Consider the following 21477-nt stretch of genomic DNA (forward strand, 5'->3'; position numbering starts at 1 on the left):
GAAGCAAAGAAAATCAGTTGGTACAGACTTAGTCCCTGGAAGTCCTCCAAGGCAAAAAGAAAAAAGAAAAAGTGGGGGGAGCTGTAGAAAGAATGTGGTTGGTCAAGGGAGCCATGGACTCAAAAAGGTTGAAAACCTCTGCTCTGACTACTCTGTTTGAGATGGGGTCGACACCCACCAAAGAACTGCCAAGGGATGCCAAAGACAATTTTTAAGGATGTTGCTAATACAGACATTAAATACAAATATGCTGCAACTGAAAGCAGGTGCAGAGAATGGGGTAGTGATAATGATTTGGTGAGAAGGATGCTCACAACCCCTTACTATTGTTTTGAGTTATTAATGTTTTGTGGTATCTGATGTACAGAGGATTTTGCCTCAGCACATAGGTGGCTCTGAAAGAAGATGTTCAAGTCTCTCCAGTCCTCGACATTCTTATGTTTAGAAAGAAAGCCCCAATTAATTGTAGTTAATAATCTCAACTCTCCTGCTGCCACTATAGGACCTAATTGGCTCTTGTGCGTCTCTCTGTGTGTGCTGAGATTACTACAGTAATTCATTTCAAAATGATTCATTAATTCATTATTACAACAGAATTAGTTGACACTCTGAGAATCTAATTAATTTCCAGTTTGAAAGTGCATTATGTGCTCATCTCTGCCTTATTATCTTCCCTTTCTTTCCTTCTCTCTCTCTCCCCCCCCCCATCCCCCCAACTCCCCTTTCTTCCAGAAGTATTTTGTTTTACCTCTTCTGGACAGGATTTGAATGTTGCAAGAGGATGTTGGGGGCCAACATTTCAAAACTAAGGGGCACGGCAGAGACGTGGCCTCTTATCTTGTAGCACTCCATGAAGCTGTAATGTTTCCAAACATTACACCAGCCTTTGCCAACCTGGTGCCCACCAGATGTTTTGGACTGCAACTCTGGTTAGCTGCAGCCCAGAGCTGATGGAAGTGGTACTGCTAAACATCTAGAGGGTGCCAGGTTGTCTTAAACTGCATTACATGGTACATTGGAGTAAGAATCAGTGTGATGTATTTGCCCTCCTGGCTGCATAACCTTCCCACTTGCTGGTTTCAACTCCTCAATAACACCTCAAGCAGCATGCCACAGACAGCCCTTTCCCCCTGCTGCACCTTGGGCTGTCTTTGAGGACTGCAGTGTCGGCAGCAGTGGCAGCAAGGATGCTTTCCTCCCTTTCATGCCTTCATCCTCCAGGGATGAATTAGTGATGCTGCTCCTGCCCTGGAAAGGGAGGCAGATGTGTGATGCTGAAGGAGAAAGGGTCAAAGTGGACCCGTGGCTCCCTGTTGAGGGCTGGCTGAAGAGAAGGACAAAGGAGCAGAAAAATTGGCCCAGCACTAGTCTCCTCCTATACAGTCTCGCTGCCTAGCCATACAATATACACACTGACCTAGGGTGCTTTGCAGTGACTTCCAGAAGGTCCAAGATGGTTGCTTAATCCAGTCTTAGGAGAACTTCTCTCTTTCTCCATGAAAAAACCCCACTTTGTGTTTCTCCAAGGTCTCCCATTCTCATTGTGGGTGAAAAGTACCACAAAGAGGCTACCCAGAGGACACATAGCAATAACATTTTATGCAAAACAGTTTGAGAGAATGAAGCTGCTGATTGTAATTCGAAATTGAAAGTCAGAAGGGGTGTAGCCTTGTTCATGAGCTCATTAGAGAGGCCTGAAAGACCACATTCAGGTCCCGGGCCTGAGGTTCCACACCCTTGGCTTTTCTTATCTTCCTATATACATAAAAAGGTAAGGTTGTCATCACTCAGACCCCATTGGAGGATTTGTAGTGCCACGTCACTGGATTTGCATGATGTCGGTGGGGGAGGGGAGCACAAGAGAAGGAAAAGGAGGCTCCTCAATAGGAGTGAGAATCAGACATGGAAATGGAGCGTGGTCTGTTTGCAAGGGAGAGATGAGAAAAGTAAGGAGGTGGAGGGGGAAAGGGAGTGAAGGTGAAAATGGGAGTGCAAAGGGGGTTGCGAAAAAGGAGGGAGTAGGAGGCATGGGATTGGGTTTGAAGATGAAAGCAGAGGAATGAAAGGGTTTGAAGAATTGGAGGGGAAAGTGACTTTGTTACTGGGCAGAAGATGAAAAGGGTGCTTAGTAGAGCCAATGTTGGGGGTGAGGCAAGATTCAGGAAGTTACCATGGGTGGTTTGTGTGCAAGGGGGCGTTCCACCAAAGGAGTGAGAGAGGCAAGGTCATGGGTGAAAACAGGGGTCTAAAGACTCTAGTGCCATAATATTTGCATTAGTCTTTAAGGTGCTACAAGCCTCTTCCTTGCTTCTACAAAGTAACAAGAGTTGGCTGGAAATTATCACAGATGGCGAGATCCTAAAGCAGGAATACTGGTTTGCTTAAAGCCACCCTGGTATTCAAAAAGTGCAAATACGTAGTTTGTTCTTCAAAAGCAAAATAAAATTTCTCCTCCATCCCTACCAACAGATTGTGCCTTTTAGCTACTATCTAATGCAGGCTTCACCTCTGTACTGTTTTTCTGTGAAACCAGCGGCCGTTCAGCAAAGGGTTAATTATATGCTCCCACTTTTACTTTCCTCTCCTCCATTTCTTACAGTGCCTGGCAACAACCTTCTGCAAAGGCGGTGGCTGTGAAAGCCCCACCCATCATCTTCGTAGTCCTTTCCCTTTTCTCAGAAGAACAGCCGCACCAGAGTGTCTCCAGAGAGACTGCTGTGTATAACATTGTGCCCCAAAGGAGTAATTTATATAAAGCTCTTGGATCGTTTAGTCAAGTTCCCACAACGTTTTAAGAGCAATTTGGCCTTCATAGATGGTGGCACAGAAGAGGTTAGACTCCAGTCCAAAACACACCAGCCTAACCACTTGGTGAGGCACTCAAAGCAAATGATCATGAGATTAAAATTCTGCTGTGAAATGGCGGGAAGTCGCCAGGATGGTCAAAAGTATAGTGGCAATAGCTAGAAAATGTGTACTAGGTACGCCTGTTGGATGCTGTCACCCACCCTGGTTTAAAGACCAGCCTTGACTCCTGCTGTTACTTCAGGCAACCTATTCACTGAGCATTCATTCTGATCTGCTTGCACAACGCTTATGTGGAGATTATATTATGTCCGGGTTTTACTGAACATTTGTTTTAATTTGTTTTCAGGGTGGTTATACAACAACAAGCATTCAACCTACACTCATCCTGATTTGCTTGAAGGATGTTTATATCTCTTCCTATTAATCATCCATTAAGCCCACATTTTTCAGTGCATTTCCCAGTCACTTTCCGAAGGTGTTGTTTTTTTTTTAAAAAAAGCCACCCCCATTTCTTCTTAGAATGGATTTGTTGTGCTAGGGTGGCTTTAATCTACTTTGATTTAAAGTTCTGGTTTGCCCTTGAATCCCTCTTGCAAAATAGTCTGAAGGCATCCCTGGCCGAACTCAGCCTTGGTGATAGTCAACAGGTAATGTTATGCATGTCTATATGTTGATTGCTTCAGAAATGGGCAAGGGCTCTTTTCTGGGGGTGGGGGAGGGAAGGGGGTGCAGCCCTCCTCCCATGAATGTAAACATTTAGGCTCTGTAGCCCAATGAGTTCCCATACATGGTTGCTTGTTATATATAGTATTGGGGGGGGGGGACATTGGGAGTGGGGGAGTGAAATTGCGAATGTAAATAGATGTATGTATTCACTCCTAAGAAGCTACCTTGTGTCAGGCAATTTAGCCAGCTGACTCACCATTGCGTACTCTGGCCACAAGGGCCCTGATCAAAAGTCTGCTCCATCGCTAACTGCTTGGTCCTTTAAACTGGATCCACTAAGGGTTGGCCCTGAGGCCTTCTGTCTGCAGAGTTCTCCATCTCTCCTTTATCATCCCTTCGGGAGGAAAGGTGAGATATGCATTTAATTAATAAATAACAGTGATGATTTTTGTGAGCTAGTGACTTTTTGGAGCATTTTTTAGAAGGCTGACTTCAACGCTTCACCCTTTAATTCTGCTTCACCAACGAAAAATTGAGTCCTATGTATCTGTGCACGCACGCACGCACACACGCGCACGCGCACGCGCACACACACACACACACACACACATATCCAGTCATCGATCTTGGGCAGCAGATGGGCCCTAAGAGACAGATGGGGACATACCCATGTTTGAATCTCACTCCCATCATGATGAAATAGCAAATGCAGGAAGCCCTCTCCTGCATAACACAGTTGTCGATTGGGTACATAAAGGGTGAGATGAACAGTCTTTAATGAGCTATATACAAGCTAAATGTGCATTACACACTAAGCATTGGCTGGTGTTTGCTTGTTATTTATGGTAAGTTTCATTGTTTTCAGTATGCCTTATTCCCCGGTAAGTGTTCATAGGGCCTCTGTCATCCTGTTTCAAAAAAGCCATCATGATTCATCTTAGTTTAGTCCCTGGGTAAAATTCAGATGAGCCTACAATTAAATTTATGTACTGAGTTGTGTTGGATACTGATTACATTTATTTATATGTGGTATGTATAACAGATAATAGCATGCTATTATGTCTTTGCTGTATGTATGTTGTGGATTATGCACATTTCATCATGAAGAGAGACTCCAATTTATGTGTAAACAAATGGAGGAACAGTAAATATTTATAGTTAATATACTTCATCACGCTTTTAACAAGTTACACATTGCTTAGTGCTGCAGCAGATGTGATATTGTGAGGCTTTCCGTCATATGCAGACTGGAGCTGTTTGGGGTTATTCGGCTTCAGTCACCAAAGTGTCTTGCCAAATGGTGAGGCAAATGTGACCTCATCCTCACTCGCCCCACATTTCCGTTTGGTTGCAAAAGCGTGATATGAATCGCTTTGCTGTATGACTGGATGCTGCAGATTACCAGCTCTTTGAGTCATTACATCTGTCCCACAGTGAGTTTGTAAGCAGCTCCCTTCTGGTAAATTCCCCTTTTATATGTGAGGCCTGGGGCAGCTGCTCCCCTACTTTAAAAGTACTGAATCTTAGTCCATGCCCTTATTTAACTCCCATCCCTTTCAATATGGCTCAAGTACAGTGAGTGCCTGCAAAACTGGGCCCAATATGTCCACTGGCTTTGCTATCAACATAGACAAAGTTTTCTCCAAAACAAACTAAAGAAAATCCCCACAACACTGACAGGTTCACACAGTCCATGCTTAAAGCATGGAAGGGGAAAGTAGGCAAACTATCCCCATCTCCACCAGTCCCCCAGGCCTATCACCCACTATTTCAACACGCAGCACAAAACTTCCCGATAAAAATCTGGCAAGCCAAAGGCCTACACTGCAAAAACAACAAACCCATACCAACACAACAAATGCAAGACAACCAAGGGACAACCAAATACCTTGGCTAACACACCATCAACTACATGCCTTCTTAAACAACCCAGCACTAAAATCAGCAGCCACTAGGCCCTTGACCACCTTCGAAAACCTTCTCCTGACAGCAGAGCGACACGGCAAAGGGATAATATCCACAATATACAAAATACTGCTCCAAAATCCCACAGAGCCCCTTGACACAATCAAAGAACAATGGGAGCATGACATAGGCTATGAAATTAACCCCACCCAATGGACTAGAATGTGGTTTAAACCTCCCTTTAAGTCCATATCTTCCAAAAGAAGGGAACTCACACTGAAACTCACCTACAGGTAGTACTTAACACCACAGAAACTGGCACTGATATGCCCAGGAACCTCACCAAGATGTTGGAGAGGCTGCACCTTCACAGGCTCATACCTCCACATGTGGTGGGAATGCTCTAAAATCCAACCCTTCTGGACAACAGTCCTACAAGAGATAGGCAAAATAATTAAACAAGTATTAGAAGTCTCCCCAGAACTGGCCCTACTGAACATCTTCCAAGTTCATAATGACCACTCACATTATACAGAGTTTATAACCCACCTACTCTCAGCAGCCAGAAGCTTCATAGCCAGCTTCATAGCCAGACACTGGAGAGACCTGTCAGGAGTAGACCTGGACCAATGGTATCCAATTGTATGGGAAACGGCCTTACTAGAAAAGCTAACCAATAAACTGAAACGGGGACAAATAGAAGAGGACGCCTTCACCCCAGTATGGCGCCCCTTTATCACATACACAGCCCAACAGGACAACAACAAGAATCCACCGACAGCATACAAATCAATCTGGTTTACCTCACCCAACAAGCTCTCCCCACAACAAATGCAAACAAACCCCACTGCAGCCAACCAACCACACCCTGCCCTCCAATACCTCTCACTGCCAAGGCAATGTAATAAATGAATAGAAATGGTTGACCTACCAAGTCGACGCTGACACAAAACCCCACACGTACACTATACAAAAGAATATAAGGCTCACCAGCCCAACCCTTCCTCTCCCCTCTCTTCTTCACCAACCCTGTACTGTACTCAACACTAATGTCTCACAACAAATGCAACTGATTTGTAAGGAAGACTGTACAGCCCGAAAAAAGAGACAAGGCATGTACTTTTGTAAATCAAGAAAATCTTTATTTTTTATTTTTTTAAAAACCCATATACCCAGTTTTGCTGAGCTCTGCATTCTGGCCGTGTTCTACCAAATGAGAATTTCCAGAACAGCTCTACCCATCCTGTTCCAACTCCCTTAGGGAATATTACATGCTTGAAGGATGTTCTTAGAGGAAACACCCTTCGAGATTTATAATTATAACATACATTAACTCTTTTTACAAGGCAGAAATATGCAGCAAAGCGGGGAGGGGGGAATAGAGGTGGAGGTATAGAAGTAACGCTGCAATCCATCCATGGAGATATTGTTCTGGATGTCATAAAGCTTAGTAGGAGAGAATAAAATTTACAAATGGACATGGTTGCTGATCCTTGCCTCAGCTGTCCTTGTTAAGGCTGCAAGCAGGTTGCAGCCTGTGAGAACACGTGGGTGCGAACTTCCAAAAAGCTTTAAACAAAGTACCTCACCAAAGACTTCCAAGTAGGCTTAGCAACCAAGAAATAAGAGGAGAGGTCTTCTTGGGAATCAGGAACTGGTTAAATAACAGGAAGCAGAAAGCTGGAATAAATGGGACATTTTCCCAGTTGACAGATTCATCCATCCCAGGTCTTGTCAAGAAGAATTCACAACAGCTTTCCACAGCAAGCATCCACAACATACATCTGGAGGGTATGGATACCATAGACATAGAAGGTCAAAAGATAGTCAAATCTGATCTGTTGAGAACTTACCGTAAATGAGCATCAGATAATCTTTCCCCATGTGGTGGATGAAAACAACAGGGTCTTTTATAGGGTTTTATTTTTTATTTTTTACCAATTATGGGATCTCTAAGATATTAAGATTGGAATACTTCATCCTTGCCTCAGTAACAGGGACACGAAGACACTTTTGCAGAACATTGTATCTTACAAATGCACATTGACAAGTAATGCTAGACTATCCTCAGCCAGGAATAGCTGTAGCGGGTGACTCATATGCAGTGCAAACAACCAATCTATCATTTATTATATGGGCATTGACCTGTTAACGCAATGCAACCCTTTCTCATTCATTCGCCTGAGTCTTACTCAAGGGGAACGGTGCCAATAACATAAAATACACTATTACACATGCATGCAGATAAGATCTACTTTGCTATCATCTTGTGAGTTGTTTTAAACTGTTTTCAATATTGTAATATCTATCTTTTCAGTATTAAATATGTTTTAATGTTTCATCCCACCCTGGGACCTTTGTGTGAAGGGCAAGCTATAACTAAATAAATAATACCCATCTGTGCAGCATTGCAAGTAGAGCTTCCTCGCCTTTCTTCAGGGTAGTTGGGTACATTGCCCTTTTGACTCTAGATAGGGCTGGGAAGGACTCCTGCCTGAAACCGTGCACAGCCATTGCCAGTCAGTGTAGACAATTCAGACCTAGATGGACCAATAGTCTGGTTCTGTTTAAGGCAGCTTCCTATTTTACTTTGGCTTAGTGGTGAAGAAGCTGAGGCCCAGACAGCACTTATGGCCCTCCAGGCCTCTCCATTGGGACTCTCCAAAGCCCCCTCTTCTCGCCAGGTTACACGAGTCACTGAGCCTTCCTCACTCAAGTGCTTACGCCTCGTTGGAATGTGCCCTAGAACTGGAATAGTGTCTCTTGTATGCCTGGCATGAGGAGGGGGGCATGGGTGTGTGACCCCCCCTGACTGAATTGTAGCCTCTTTACAAAAGTGAGAGGCACATCCATTGCTACTCCCACTTTTTTTGCTTCTGGTCCACCATCAGAATGCGCCACACACACACCGGAAAAGTTGTCAATGTGGGAATGTGGTTGGCAAACGTTTCCCTGCTCCTGCTATAGCTGGAACAAGAGGGGCGAGTGAACATGTGATTTGTGCATCCACATACAGTCATGCAAAACACTTGATGACGCCCTGACTCTTGCTTAGCATAATCAGTTGCGGTCAAAGAAAAGGCATCCTGACTGGTAGTGACATATGCACAGTGGTGTAGCTAGGCGCTCGGGTGCCTGGTGCAGGGGCGTGTCCTGCAGCCAGGGGCGGGGCAATCTGCCCATGGGGGCGTGGCAAGCCTCTACAATGTTTGGAGCTTCTCCACTGCCTCCCCCTCAGCTGTAGGGCGGCTGAGGGAGAGGCAGTAGACAGGTGCAAGTCCTCCACTGCGGTTTCAGGCAGTGCGGAACCTGCAGGCACCTAAGCCACCACGTCACTCCTAAAAAGTTTCGTGAGCCCTTTTTAAAAAAACAAACAAACATTTTGCCAAAAAAAAACCCCTCAGTAATGATACCCAAGGTGGACCGCACCCCTCCCCACTTCCTCTGCCACCACATATGCAGAAGTTCTCAACCATGCTCTTGGACTGAGGGCAGCAACAAACATTTTGCTGAAAGACCACGAACCAGCCCACATTTTGCATCAGTCCCATTCAGCAGACAAAAGGGAGAGAGGCAAGCAAGGAAGTGTGATACCAGCCACACACAAAATGTTCTAGACTTTTAACTGTGCAGTTGGCGCACAAAACAGGCTTGCAACATTTTCACTGCCTGAGTGACTAGAATAGGATTGGCTTGGCTGGGTATCTTGCCTTTGAAGTGCAGTGAAATCCTACGGCTTTTATTTTCTTGGCGAACACATGTAAGGACTCTCCTATTTTTGACCCCATATGGAGTCCTATAATCTAGTCTCGCCTGGGGCACCAGAACCTTTTAGGCCATCACTGCTGAAATTGGTACTGGAAGGGAAAATAACATCTCTTGGAAGAGTCAGAAGAGACTACGAGGAAATTCTCCGAGGGGAATGTTATAAAAGAAAAGGGGAGGCTAGTTTCATCTCTTTTTTATTCCCTTTCTAAGTTTAACTCTTTCCCATTCATAGTAATGTAATCAGTTTAGTTTTGACTACAATTTTGCCTAAATTGAATCGCTATCGGTGCTGCATACAGCTACGCGTTCACCGGAAAATAAATTCTAAGTCACTTTTGGAGTGCCTGAAAAAGAAACGAGCTTTTGTACAAAAGTCTGATAGTACTAGGAGAGGCAACTGGTTGGTTTGGGGTGACCTGGAAATTGATGTTCTTGTTTTGTGATCGTTTAAGCGATTTAGTTTTAATTCATTTCTGAATTTAGAGCCTTTAATGAATTTGGCACTGATGGTGCAAGGAATGGCAAGAAGATAGCACAGCGACTTTCATTTATGTACCTCTACTCAATTATCTCTTTACTCCATTCAGATTCTGCTGATAGGAAGCATTAGGAAAATGGTGGCTTCATCAGGGTTTGGGCAATCTTACCTGAAATGGGGATTAACCTGTGATTTCTAACTTACTTTTGTGTTTGCTTTTAGACAAGAGCATTCATGGGCATACATTCCCTAAAATCAGAAAAGCATGCCCTAACTTTATTTCATGTTTAGCATTATACTCTTGCAACATCTGATCTTGCAACGGTAATGTGGGAGTTGACCTTTCTGGGGAAGAGTAATATTTCTGCAATGGGAAATCCATGCTTCTGCTTGCAATTTTTTCTTTCTTTCTTTTAAACAAAATATAGAAAATGGTGAGCGCTCTTTGTTGATTTTGCAGTGATGGAAGATAAGTTACAGAAACCTAGCATTCTTATAGGGTTTTGTGTACTTATCTCTGAGTTGTTACCAAACCTGTAAAGTAGAACAGCATTGTTATTATTCCCATATTGCAGATGGGGATGTTGAGGCTGAAAGAGAGAGTGACTTGCATAAGGATTTCTGGTTAGTTCATCTCTGAGGAGGTGATGTTTGGACCTCCGGGTTCCTAGCTCACATTCTTAGCCATTCACTGGGTTCTGAGTTATGGATAGGAGGCTTTCAACAATAGAATGGAATACCTCATAAAGTGGTTGACTTTCCTTCATTGAAGGTTTTTAAACAGATGTTGGATGACCATCTCTCAGGGATTCTTCAGCTGTGATTCCTACATTGTAGGGGGTTGGACTGGGTGAACCTTGGAGTCCCTTACAACTCTGTGATTCTATGACTCAAAAGGTGTAAATTGTCGTATCTATAGCTGTATCTGGAGATTTGTTTGCCCTGTGAAAGAGAAAAATAATGATTACATCTCAGTTTCTCAGTTCTTGTATTTTTAATAATTATGCAAGTCTGCATGCATGCAACACTACCTAAGATACTGTCCCCCGGGAATTTATTCTGCCCAAGAAAAGTGGCACAGTGTTTTTTCATGCAAATGTACAGCTACCATTTATTTCAGTAGCTGGTATATTACAATGATTATTAGGGAAGATTTCAGTTCTAGCCATTGTTGTTCTGATACCCCAAATCCTGTGTAAAACTATGCATAAATTTTAGCGAGAAGACAGAGAGGCAGAAAAGTGGCTTCCTTCAGCATTTTGCTATTTATTCTGGGCCGTTACTGCTTAAAAAAAGGGGTCAGAGTGACCTTTTACTCATCAAAAAGGCATGTACAGTGCTCTCTGAAAAGTTTTTTTCAAAGCCACTGCCTCATTTGACCCAACAGTGTGGTCTGTGAGGGACATACAGAGGTGATCCTGTAGTCTCTGCTATGCTGATCACATTCCCCAAGCTTAGGAGAAGAGACTGAAATTCCACAATTGGATACTCTTCTTTCAAAGAATCACAGTTATCACACACACACCATGCTGAATACATGTACCCCATGATTGAAATTAAGAGTTATCATCTCAGCTTGTTCACACGTTTCGAATATAGCAAAAAATTAGACTTAAGTTTGGGGTGCAGTGATATCATCCAGTCCAGCTTCTGCCAATACGACACTTTCCAAAACTACAGTAGAAACCAGACATCACTTTAAGTCTCCCTCCCCACTGTGGAACTAGTACCATTGTCTGGTAGACAAAAGCAATGGCAAAGGGTTCCGTCATCATGATCCAGCAATAATCATGGACGATGGGATGTTGTGTGTGATGATCATCACATGAGGAACAGCTACTTGCAGTGACATCAGTCGAAGTATATAGGCACATTTTCTCACCTGTGGGATAAACTCACTGACATCTGTGTCACTGCATTGTACCTGTTGGGTGTACATGAAAATGGCCATGTGCATGGTAATCTGCATGCGTATTTACCCCAGTGGATAGGCACCCACATCAGTGCACAGGTGTCTGTTGTCTTATCCTCATATAGCAGCATTCAGGGCTCTCCTACACACATGAAAGGTGGGTCTTTGATTGTGGCTTCACTCTGTCTAACGGTAGGGCTGGCCTTGCTTTCATTGTATTGGCTTGCTTAAGAAAGCTTTCTAAAATAAATCAGTGTTTAATATGGAGCTAAATGCCCGGTATAATATAGAAGTACAAATAATCAGAAGCAAAATATAATTGGACAGCCATCTGTAATGGCAGGTTTAAAATTAAGAGCATTGGAACATAAGAGCTCTTACGGATCAGACCAAAGGCTTGTCTTGTCCAGCATCCCATTCTCACAGAGGCAAGCAGGAGTGCTTCCAAATGCACTGTTCTGAGGGTGAGATTCAGTCACACGCCAGCAAATTAAGTTATTTTTCATTCGGCTAAAAAAAATATGATAGTTTTTCCAGATAACTGAAGATTGTTGGATCCCTTGTGTTAAGTATATTTTCCACTTTCATCTCTGCTAAGCAAATTTTGCAGACTTTCATGTTGTTTCAAAAACTTACAAAGCCTACTTGACCTAAACAGCAAGGTAAATAAAAATGTTAGACTATACAGTACACCGTTAGGTGTGGCTTCTGTCCAACATATTCACCTCTTAAAAAGCAATTGCCTGTCTCTAACCTTTATCTTTGGCACAAATCCACTATCCTGAGGGACTAGTAGCTTGCTTTCGTGAAAGCTGGGGAAGTGAAAGTTGGAATTGTTAGGGCTCTGCTAAGTGACTACGAGTCGCACAGAAGCGGCTCAATACCTTGCCCACCTCAGGACTTCTAAATCACTGCCTCTCTCATTTAGTTCAGTGAGCATTTTGTCTCTGCGAAGGACCGAGTGCCAGTTCCTATATAAGCCCTTAGTAGTCATTTATGTGCAGATTCCCACCAGGAGTACTCAAACGCCTAAGGGTTTGTGAGAGCGAGCCAGAAAAAAGACTTGCAAGATTTAGCCTTCCTGTCGTTTTTCCAATAAAAATATATGTAGAGAAATCTAGAATTATATGTAAGTCCATTTACTTTTTGATATTACCACATCATTTCCACTTCTGGCAAAGGGGACTTTGCTGAGGTTAGTTTTGGGCACGGCCTCCCTGAGCACATTGGCACCCTTCTGCAATTTCGATAGAGGCCTCATTCACGGGAATCGCCATGGCGACCTCGCTGCCCTCCCGTTCTTCTCACAGCGTTATTTGTTGAGTCTCTCACGCCGCTGTCTGAGGACATAAACATGTTACACAGGCGGCGCATTAGATGGAGGTGAAATACAGATGATGATATTTAAGGGCTTACAATAGTCATTAAGAGCTCTTTAACCACATGGCCAGGCTGGGAAGAAGCCAGGGCCCTGACTGCATGTTTTGGCTACTTTCTTCTTCAGATTTATCTGCTTCTTTCTACCACTGAAACCTGGCCAATTATGTCAGCCCGGTGGCAACGAGAGCAGGGAGGTGCAGAGGAGGACCCAACGAAAACATCCAACCCCTGTTAATAGGATTATAAGATTTGAGGACTATAATATTGTTGCAGCTGATTTATTTTGAAAGTTGGTTTTGTTTTAGCGAAAAACAAGCCCTGACTGACACCCATGGGAGTTAGAGCCACGTTGCCAAATACAATCATTTCTGGTTTGAAAGATGTGATTGCTTTTTAATGTGGAAATTTCACAAGGTTACGTTGGGGTGGGGGGAAGGTGAGACTAAACGCCTTTTTTATAACAAAGTCACTTTGAGATATGCACTACAACACCCTGACAGTGTCCAGATACTGCCCGGCAACTTTTTTCCTTTCCTTTTTTTTTTTTTTTTGGTATCAAAACAGATGGGAAGCACAAACTTCACTACTTCTGAAATGCAACTTCTGTTATGGCTCTTTTTTAAAAGGGGGGAGGGAGAAAGGAGGTGTGTGAAAGAAGGGGGATTAAGCGCGTGATTTAAAAAGAAAGAAGGAAAGAAAAATAAATAGAGACTTCAACTGCAAGCCACACACACAAATACACCCAAAGGGGCAGCGAAAAGGGGATATAGGAGAGAAGAATGCAGTCAATCCAATCAAGCAATCGGGACAAAATAATCTCGCTCATTCTCCTTGATAGCTCCGGCGGCCAAACTTGACAGCCCACAATTTGGCATATTCAAAAGGAGTTTGGTTTTTGAGGCTACAAGACATCCTTCTTCAAATTGGTCAGGAAAATAAGCGATATTAATAATAACCATAATAAAGAGGCCTGTCATTTTAAAAAGCAATCTTCCTAAGGACATAAAGAGGATGCAAGAAAGGGTGGAAAAGCCCTCTTTCATTCTCCTTTTAACAAATGTCTGCTCCCGGCTTGGGGGGGGGGCGCTCCACAGTAGACCTAACTATTATTGGCAGAGAGGGAAAGTTCAGCGTTTGTCAGATTTCTTCATCTTCTTCTTTAGCACGGACCTATTTTCCATGGATGAAATCCGGTACAGTCACAAAACGCTTGTTGCTTAATATGACCTCAAGAGATTGAGTTTTTAAATTTCATTTCTACAAGGGTAAGAGGGACTCACAACTTCCATGGTAATTTTCTCGCCCCCAATATTGCTTGCTTACAGAGGACACCCCCCTGTGTATTATATATATCTGAACTTTTATCTAAGTCTGTAGGAAGCTGTCTCGTATCAGGTCAAAACCATTCACCCATCTACAGCTCCTCAAAGTCTTAGGTAGACGTCTTTCCCATCCTAACCAGAGACCGAAACTTCTGTGTGCAAAGCTCTGCCGCTGACACACTCTATCCAATAAAGAAGCTTTAGTTGGGGCCTTGGGCAAGGATAGGACAGGTTATCACATAGTCTTGGTAGGGTCAGGGTGCCAGGAAGTCTTTGCAGATAGTTAAGAAGTGCATTCTGGCATGACTGCATCTTTGGTATTTCTTCTTGAAAGGAAAAAAAGGGGTGGACTCAGTGCCAGATTTACGTATAAGCTAAACAAGCTATAGCTTAGGGCCCCACTCTCTTGGGGGGCCCCAAAAAAATTAAAGGAAAAAAACTGGATATACATTTCCAAAATATAAGATAAAAAACAAATAAAATAAAACCTACATACAGCAACAGTGTTTTGTGTTGTGTAGGCTCCTGTGATGTAAGTAATGGGCCCTGCCTGCTAGCCTGCTCCCTAAAATATCACATACAGGGACGCGGACTTATAAAAAATATTGGGGGGGCCCGGGAAAGCTCATGAATAATAAATAAGCTCATGAATATGCAAATAAAGTGGCGCCGCCTCCTCGTGAGCGAATAGGGGAGAGCGTGCTGCGCCTATTAATCAGCTCCAAGGACTTTCTGCTAGGGAGGTAGGGAGGGAGGGAGGGGAGCCCTGGATCGCCCTCTGTTTCTGTCTTGCAAGAAACAAGGAAACAGGAGGAAACATTGTATCCGCTGTTGCTACATTTTGTAGCGCGCTTCTTCCCCGCTTTCTGCTCTCGGTTTCTTGTGCTCTCCTGGCGGATCGCGCGCTCCAGACACGGGGCTGCTGCTTCCTGACTTCGGATTGGCTGCCTCTCACCTTGGACGATGCCCATTGGTCAGCGATGGTTCTTTGAGAAATCCTGATGTTTCATTGAGGGGTTTCGGGACTCTATTGAAGGGTTTACAAGCCTTCAATAATCTCCGGCGCTCTGCTGGAGGGGCGCCGGAGATTATTGGGGGGGGCAGAGCCCCCCAAACAAATTTTTGAGGGGGCTCGGGCCCCCTCAAGCCCCATGGAGTCGGCGCCTATGATCACATATAAAGGGCCCCATTGCCTTCAGTAGCTTAGGGCCTCATCAAACCTAAATCCGGCCCTGGGTGGACTAGTTAGACTACTGGGCTGGAGGTTCCCCACCATCGAAAAAGAAAGCAGGGCTGGGGAGAAGCCATAGGGTGGACCTGCAATTGCTAGCCTAGGTGTGTCAAGATGCTGGGCTTCTGTCAAGTACGGGAGTTCCCCTCTCCCTTCAGGTGACACATCGATAAGGATTAATGCACATTTGGCAGATTTACAGTCCTTTTATTCCAGCATTATGTTACAAGCACACACACAGGCAACTCTCCACAAGGATAGCAGTTGCCTACTCTGACTCCTCCCCACTTCCATAGCCAAGAAGCTCACCAACAGGAAGTTCCTCCCCCCCCTGCGTCTCCTTTGTTTCCTGACATGCCCCCCCCTCTCGAATTATGCATCGCCCAGCTGCTCCCTCCCTTCTGGTTGCCTAGCTATTATCTCATAGCTGAGTAGCTCCTCTCTCAACTATGCATCTTCTGTTCTGCCCATCTCTCTGCTTCTGGAAATGCTTGACTTGGGGGGGGGGGTGGTGAATATTTCCCCTCCTCTTCTGTTAGGAGCCAATCTCCCTGCAATTGCATTCCCCAATCGTCCGATCCAGACCAGCCCCTGACAGCTGGAGGCAGCCTGGAAACAAAACTAGGTCAACGTCAGAGGTTGGCCTCACCAGGCATTTGCCAAGGCCCACACCTCATCAGGGGACCCACAATTGCCCACAAGCTGCTGCTTCTGCTCCTCATGCTCACCCCCTCTTGCCCTTACCAACTGTTTACCATTACTGACTGCTTGATGCTGACCTCAGGTCCTTTTATGGTGCATTCATGTCCATTTGTGCTCATGATGGTATTGGCGTGTTATACATAATTCCACTTTCATGACTGTTTGCTCCTGCAAAAATTTCGTGGCTGGCATGCTGCTTTGTTTCCAATCAGTGCATGTCCTATCCCTTCTTGCTGTAACTTTTTATACCAGGGCATTCTGGTTTATTTATTGTCCCTCTTTTATTGTGCTACAGTGTATGAGCGCCCATCAAGATGGCAATACAGTGGTGCCTCTGGTTAAGAACTTAATTCATTCCTGAGGTCCGTTCTTAACCTGAAACTGTTCTTAACATGAGGTACCACTTCAGCTAATGGGGCCACCTGCTGCTGGCGTGCCGCCGCACGATTTCTGTTCTCATCCTGAAGCAAAGTTCTTAACCCAAGATACTATTTCTGGCTTAGCAGAGTCTGTAACCTGAAGCGTATGTAACCTGAAGCATCTGTAACCTGAGGTACCACTGTAATGTGATAGCACTGGGGAAGCATCCCAGAATAAAGCGGAATGATATGTGAACGGCCCAGTATAAACCCACCACAAATGCACTATTATTGTATCAATGGTTTGTTGTGGAATGCGCACACACACACACCAGTCCGGAGGGTTGCTTTCTTCTCTTTTATCCCTAGTGGCTATTTTCTGGGGCAGAGCACAAGTAGGTGAGCCTGGGGAAGAATGAGGGGGCCCTGAGTGGTAGGGGACCCACCATGGACATCTGGCTTGAGGCCTCACGGAACTGGCACTGTAGGTAGAGAACAGAAGGTACAAAGTCCCTGGGACCACGACCAGAGAGGCAGGCAGGGAAAGATGCACCAGGGATAACAGACCCAAGCAAGCTCAAGGCTAACAGTTGCTGAAGCAAAGCTCATTCCTGAGCTGGAATCTTTTATAGTCCTACCAGGTCAAGGGAAGCCAGGTGGCCCTCTGGATAGGTGGATCCACCCTGGAGGCTGGGCTGAGAGAGGCCATCATACTCCTGCAAGCTTTCCCACCCACAGCTGCCCATAATCGCTCCTTATAAGCAGCGTCAGAGTTCAGTTCCACACAGTTCCTGATTCTTGCTCTGTTGGTTCCTGATAACAAAACAGTAGCGCACAAGGAATGTTTGCCAAAGAAGCAAATTCTTGTGACTCCTGGTTTTGTTTTGCCTCTCTATTTTGTTGTGAGATGTTTTATTGCATTGTAATTTTTTTTAATGTGCATTGTCCTGCAACCCTTGGTCTTCTTAATAATTAAATAAGTAACATTGTGTGGACTAGATTTTTATTGTTTATTTACAAATGGGACTGAGAGGGTTTCTTACCTCTGGCTAATTCAGCTATTTGGACTGAAGCATAAGGATGAAACAAAAAATACTGAACCGTCAGGCTTTTACACTGAATGATGGCTCCCCAGACACAGTCCCAGGTTTGAAACCCTGGCAATAACTATATTGTACTTAAAAACCATCTGTGTGTGTGTGTTTTAAAAATTATTTATATAGTGGAAAGTGTCTTAAAGGTTTGTTTAAAATAATTTGATTGGTAGCATACCTGAATTCCAGGTTCTGTCTTTCATCAGTATACAAACTTAAAGGAATCACACTGTAAAATAATATTTAGAGGGGTTACCTAATACTCTGAGGATTAAAGAGGAAATCCTACATTTACTCAGATGTATGTCCCTTTATGTTCAACGGAGCTTATTCTCAAGCAGGTGTGCATGGGATTGCAGCCTAAGTACCACTCTGGGGAATTGCTGAGGAATACATGGTCAGCTTCGTACATTGATGCATACATGATGGAAGGGATGCCTTAAAATCAAGTCTTGATGAAAAGGTGTGTTGAAAATAAAATATATAACCATCTATCAGCCTTATAAAGATCCCACTGTTTTACACCTAGAGAATGTTAGGTTAACTGTAAAGAAAAGGAGTGAATACTATATATTGTTTACCAGTTGTAATCTTGTTTCACTATTTTTACCGTATGCCTGTGGAGGGCTAGATCCTTGCCTTCAGTTCCTTTTTGGATCAATAGTGTCAGATTTCTGTGGAACTGATTTCAAACTTTTATCAAACACTGAAGGCATACCGCAAAAGATTAACTTTAAAAAAAGATGGGTGTCTTTTAGTAGATAGTTAAACAACAACAACAAGAAGAAGATTTGTGTTGCCCATTCTGGATATGCTTTTGGAGAAATGGCTTGCCATTCTGTCCATTTTTGCAAAAATCAAGGAAATGATGGTGACTATCCCTTCCCCAATTTAACGAAAACCTAGTTGCTGTATCAAGAAATATGAGCTTATTTAAAACACACACACAGAGGACCTTTTGCTTTTTTTGTGTAAGTCAAAAGTGGTCCAATTCCAAATGTGTTTAGGGTTCTTTGCGATTTATGCTATGCCTCGGGCATCTGATTTGCATCCATAAAGGTAAAGGTAAAGGGACCCCTGACCATTAGGTCCAGTCGTGGCCGACTCTGAGGTTGTGGTGCTCATCTCGCTTTATTGGCCGAGGGAGCCAGCATACAGCTTCCAGGTCATGTGGCCAGCATGACTAAGCCGCTTCTGGCGAACCAGAGCAGTGCACGGAAACGCCGTTTACCTTCCCGCCGGAGCGGTACCTATTTATCTACTTGCACTTTGACGTGCTTTCAAACTGCTAGGTTGGCAGGAATTTGCATCCATAGGAGCTTCAAATAGGGTTGAAGGTGATGGTGCCACTTATAGTGTGAGGTTTCTGTGGCTCATCCTGTGTGACCTATAGCACGTCACCTATATACTACTGTATCTGTAGGTAACAGCCCACAGGGGAGACGTGATCTTATGACCTATTTGCTCATTGTTATTCCACCATAGGCATCAGGGTGGAGCTGGGTTCCCATTACAAACACATCTAGCATGAGCATGAGAACTGCTCTTGAATGACTTCAGAACTGGAAACTCTGGCTTTCAGAAATGCCCCTTCAGTTAGTGGTTGGCAAGCATCCTTTGCATCTAGCACAGCGTCTCTGCACCATGTGATGCTGCTTGCCAAGAATTCCATGAAAGATCAACATGCATGTTGCATACTTTCCAATATCTGGCGGACCCAAACTGGGATGCTTACTTTTGGGTCTGGGGCTCTGCACGAGCCAGCTGATTCCCACCAGAGCACCGGACCAAAAGATGGGACATTCCAGGATCCAATCAGAAGCTGGGATGGCTTCTTTAATTCCAGAATATCCAACTTAAATAGGGAGAGTTGATATTGCGTGAAGGGCCCTGAGGCTCCTGCCACCTGCTAGGAGCAGATTAAATAAGTTTGACCCAATACAGAGTGACAAGATGACACATTGCATGGTCAGGAAGAAGAGAAGGACAGAGGAATTTGCACCCGTATAATCTTAAGAGACCCCAAGGGCCATACACATGTGGTCTCCCATCCAATTTGAAACCATCCCAGACCCTGCTCAGCTTTGCAAATGTGCTAGCAGTTTTATTGCTGCACCGCTAGGAATGGTTCAGAAAGCTATCCATACTTCTCACATTCACTCTTAATCTGGTAAAAAATAATATTAGCCCTGTGGGTGAAATGTGCATACACAGAATAATTGCACCTGGTACCTGCTTTTCATGTCCTTCCATCAGAGGTTCTCCGACCGACCTGCTGTGCCAAACTGGTCATTTCAAAGGGAGGCACAAGAGGAACACAAATGACGCCGCTCAAACGCTTCCTTGTCAGAGTGGATTGAAATAACACGGATGCCATGGAACCTTTTACTTTCCCATGTAATCATTGCTATCATTACACTGGTATGGTGCATTCGGAATGCATGTCAGCCTGTTCTCTTTTTAACTCAGAGGAGAGGAGAAGGTGCTGTTATTGCAGGGTGCCTTGTGAAAAGCTCAGCAGACGGTGTTATTATTATATCTGCTGGGCGCAGCACAGAGAGCACACAATAATGCATGCTTATTAAGAGGCAGAGGAAGCATGGAGGAAATGCATTTGGCTGTTGTCAGGGAAGCCGGGGGCCTGGAGGCACCGGAGGAGAGTTTAGTACCGTAAAAAAAGAAAGGGGAAAGAGAGGATGGATTCACTTTTTCCAGCTAACACCACCCAGTGGTACCATTGGAAATGGTGCAGTGGGAGGCAGGGAGGCCGGCAGTACATAGAGACAGCGCCAATAGCAGCTGGAGCCAACTAATTCTAGTCTTGTCCCCATCAACCTCCCTGCTGAGTTTAACAAGGGGCAACACTGAGACTAAGAAGGAGGAAGGTGACAGGCAGAGCTACCTCCTGCAATGGATGTAAGGTAAAGTAAAAAGGTAAAGGACTCCTGGACCGTTAAGTCCAGTCAAAGGCAACCATGGGGTTTCAGCGTTCATCTCACTTTCAGGCCAAGGGAGCCGGCGTTTGTCCAGAGACAGTTTTCTGGGTAATGTGGCCAGCATGGCTAAACCGCTTCAGGCGCAACGGAACACTGTGACGGAAACCAGAGCGCACGGAAACACCGTTTACCTTCCCACCGCAGTAGTACCTATTTATCTACTTGCACTGTTGTGCTTTTGAACTGCTAGGTTGACAGGAGCTGGGACAGAGCAATGGGAGCTTACCCCATCATGGGGATTTGAACCACCAACCTTCTGATCAGCAAGCCCAAGAGGCTTAGCGGTTTAGACCACAGCTCCACCCGCTCCCTCTAATGGATGTAAGACGGCAGGCCGGCAGGGGCTGGCTCAGGGTGGACTGAGGTTCGTGAGGCAGTGCCCCATTCATCCTAATGGGTGAGTTTCTACTACTGAAACCCAAGATGTAAACCCTGCTCCTTATACATTGTGGAGGATACTATGAGTACCAGGTGCTTGCTGACTCTGACATCAGTAAGAACGAAGAAGCCTCACTATCAAAACCATTGCTTGGTATGATGGCCTCAGGGGGTAGGCACCTATAATCAGGGAGGAAATGTGGACGTAAGTAAGAGGTAGAGTTTTATAACTAATTCAAATCAGACTTGCACAAATTCTTAAAGGCACATTGGGCACGTAGCGGCTTCCTAAGGAGCTTTAACATGTCAGAAATGGTGCTCTGGTGGGTTCTGGTGGCTAGGGGAGAGGAAGGCCACTTTTGGCCTCTGGGTCTGCAGTTTCCTACCCCAGTATAGACACACTGCTGAAGGCCCAGGCTATGCTCCAATTCCCCTCGCGAGCCCAGGCCAGCTAGGACGGAGTTTGGAAAGGGAGGAC

At 44.6% G+C, this 21477-nt stretch overlaps 1 long non-coding RNA gene across 4 annotated transcripts in view; it reads right to left on the reverse strand.

Annotated features, from left to right (window-relative positions):
* Nucleotides 1-3736: 3736 nt before the first annotated feature.
* The window catches only part of LOC310690322, an 83890-nt gene continuing 66149 nt past the window's right edge, over nucleotides 3737-21477 (reverse strand). For 2 of the 4 annotated variants that reach the window (XR_014518041.1, XR_014518042.1), the window contains exons 3-4: nucleotides 12681-12877; nucleotides 8808-10567 (exon numbers count right to left, since the gene is read on the reverse strand). This is a non-coding gene — a long non-coding RNA (uncharacterized lncRNA). Of the gene's footprint in view, nucleotides 3869-6562; nucleotides 7164-8807; nucleotides 10568-12680; nucleotides 12878-21477 lie in introns of those variants that run through there. The other 2 variants (XR_014518039.1, XR_014518040.1) reach the window with 2 other exon arrangements.

The sequence above is a fragment of the Podarcis liolepis genome (genome assembly GCF_965112155.1).
Source record: "Podarcis liolepis genome assembly, chromosome: 12".
Classification (NCBI taxonomy): domain Eukaryota; kingdom Metazoa; phylum Chordata; class Lepidosauria; order Squamata; family Lacertidae; genus Podarcis; species Podarcis liolepis.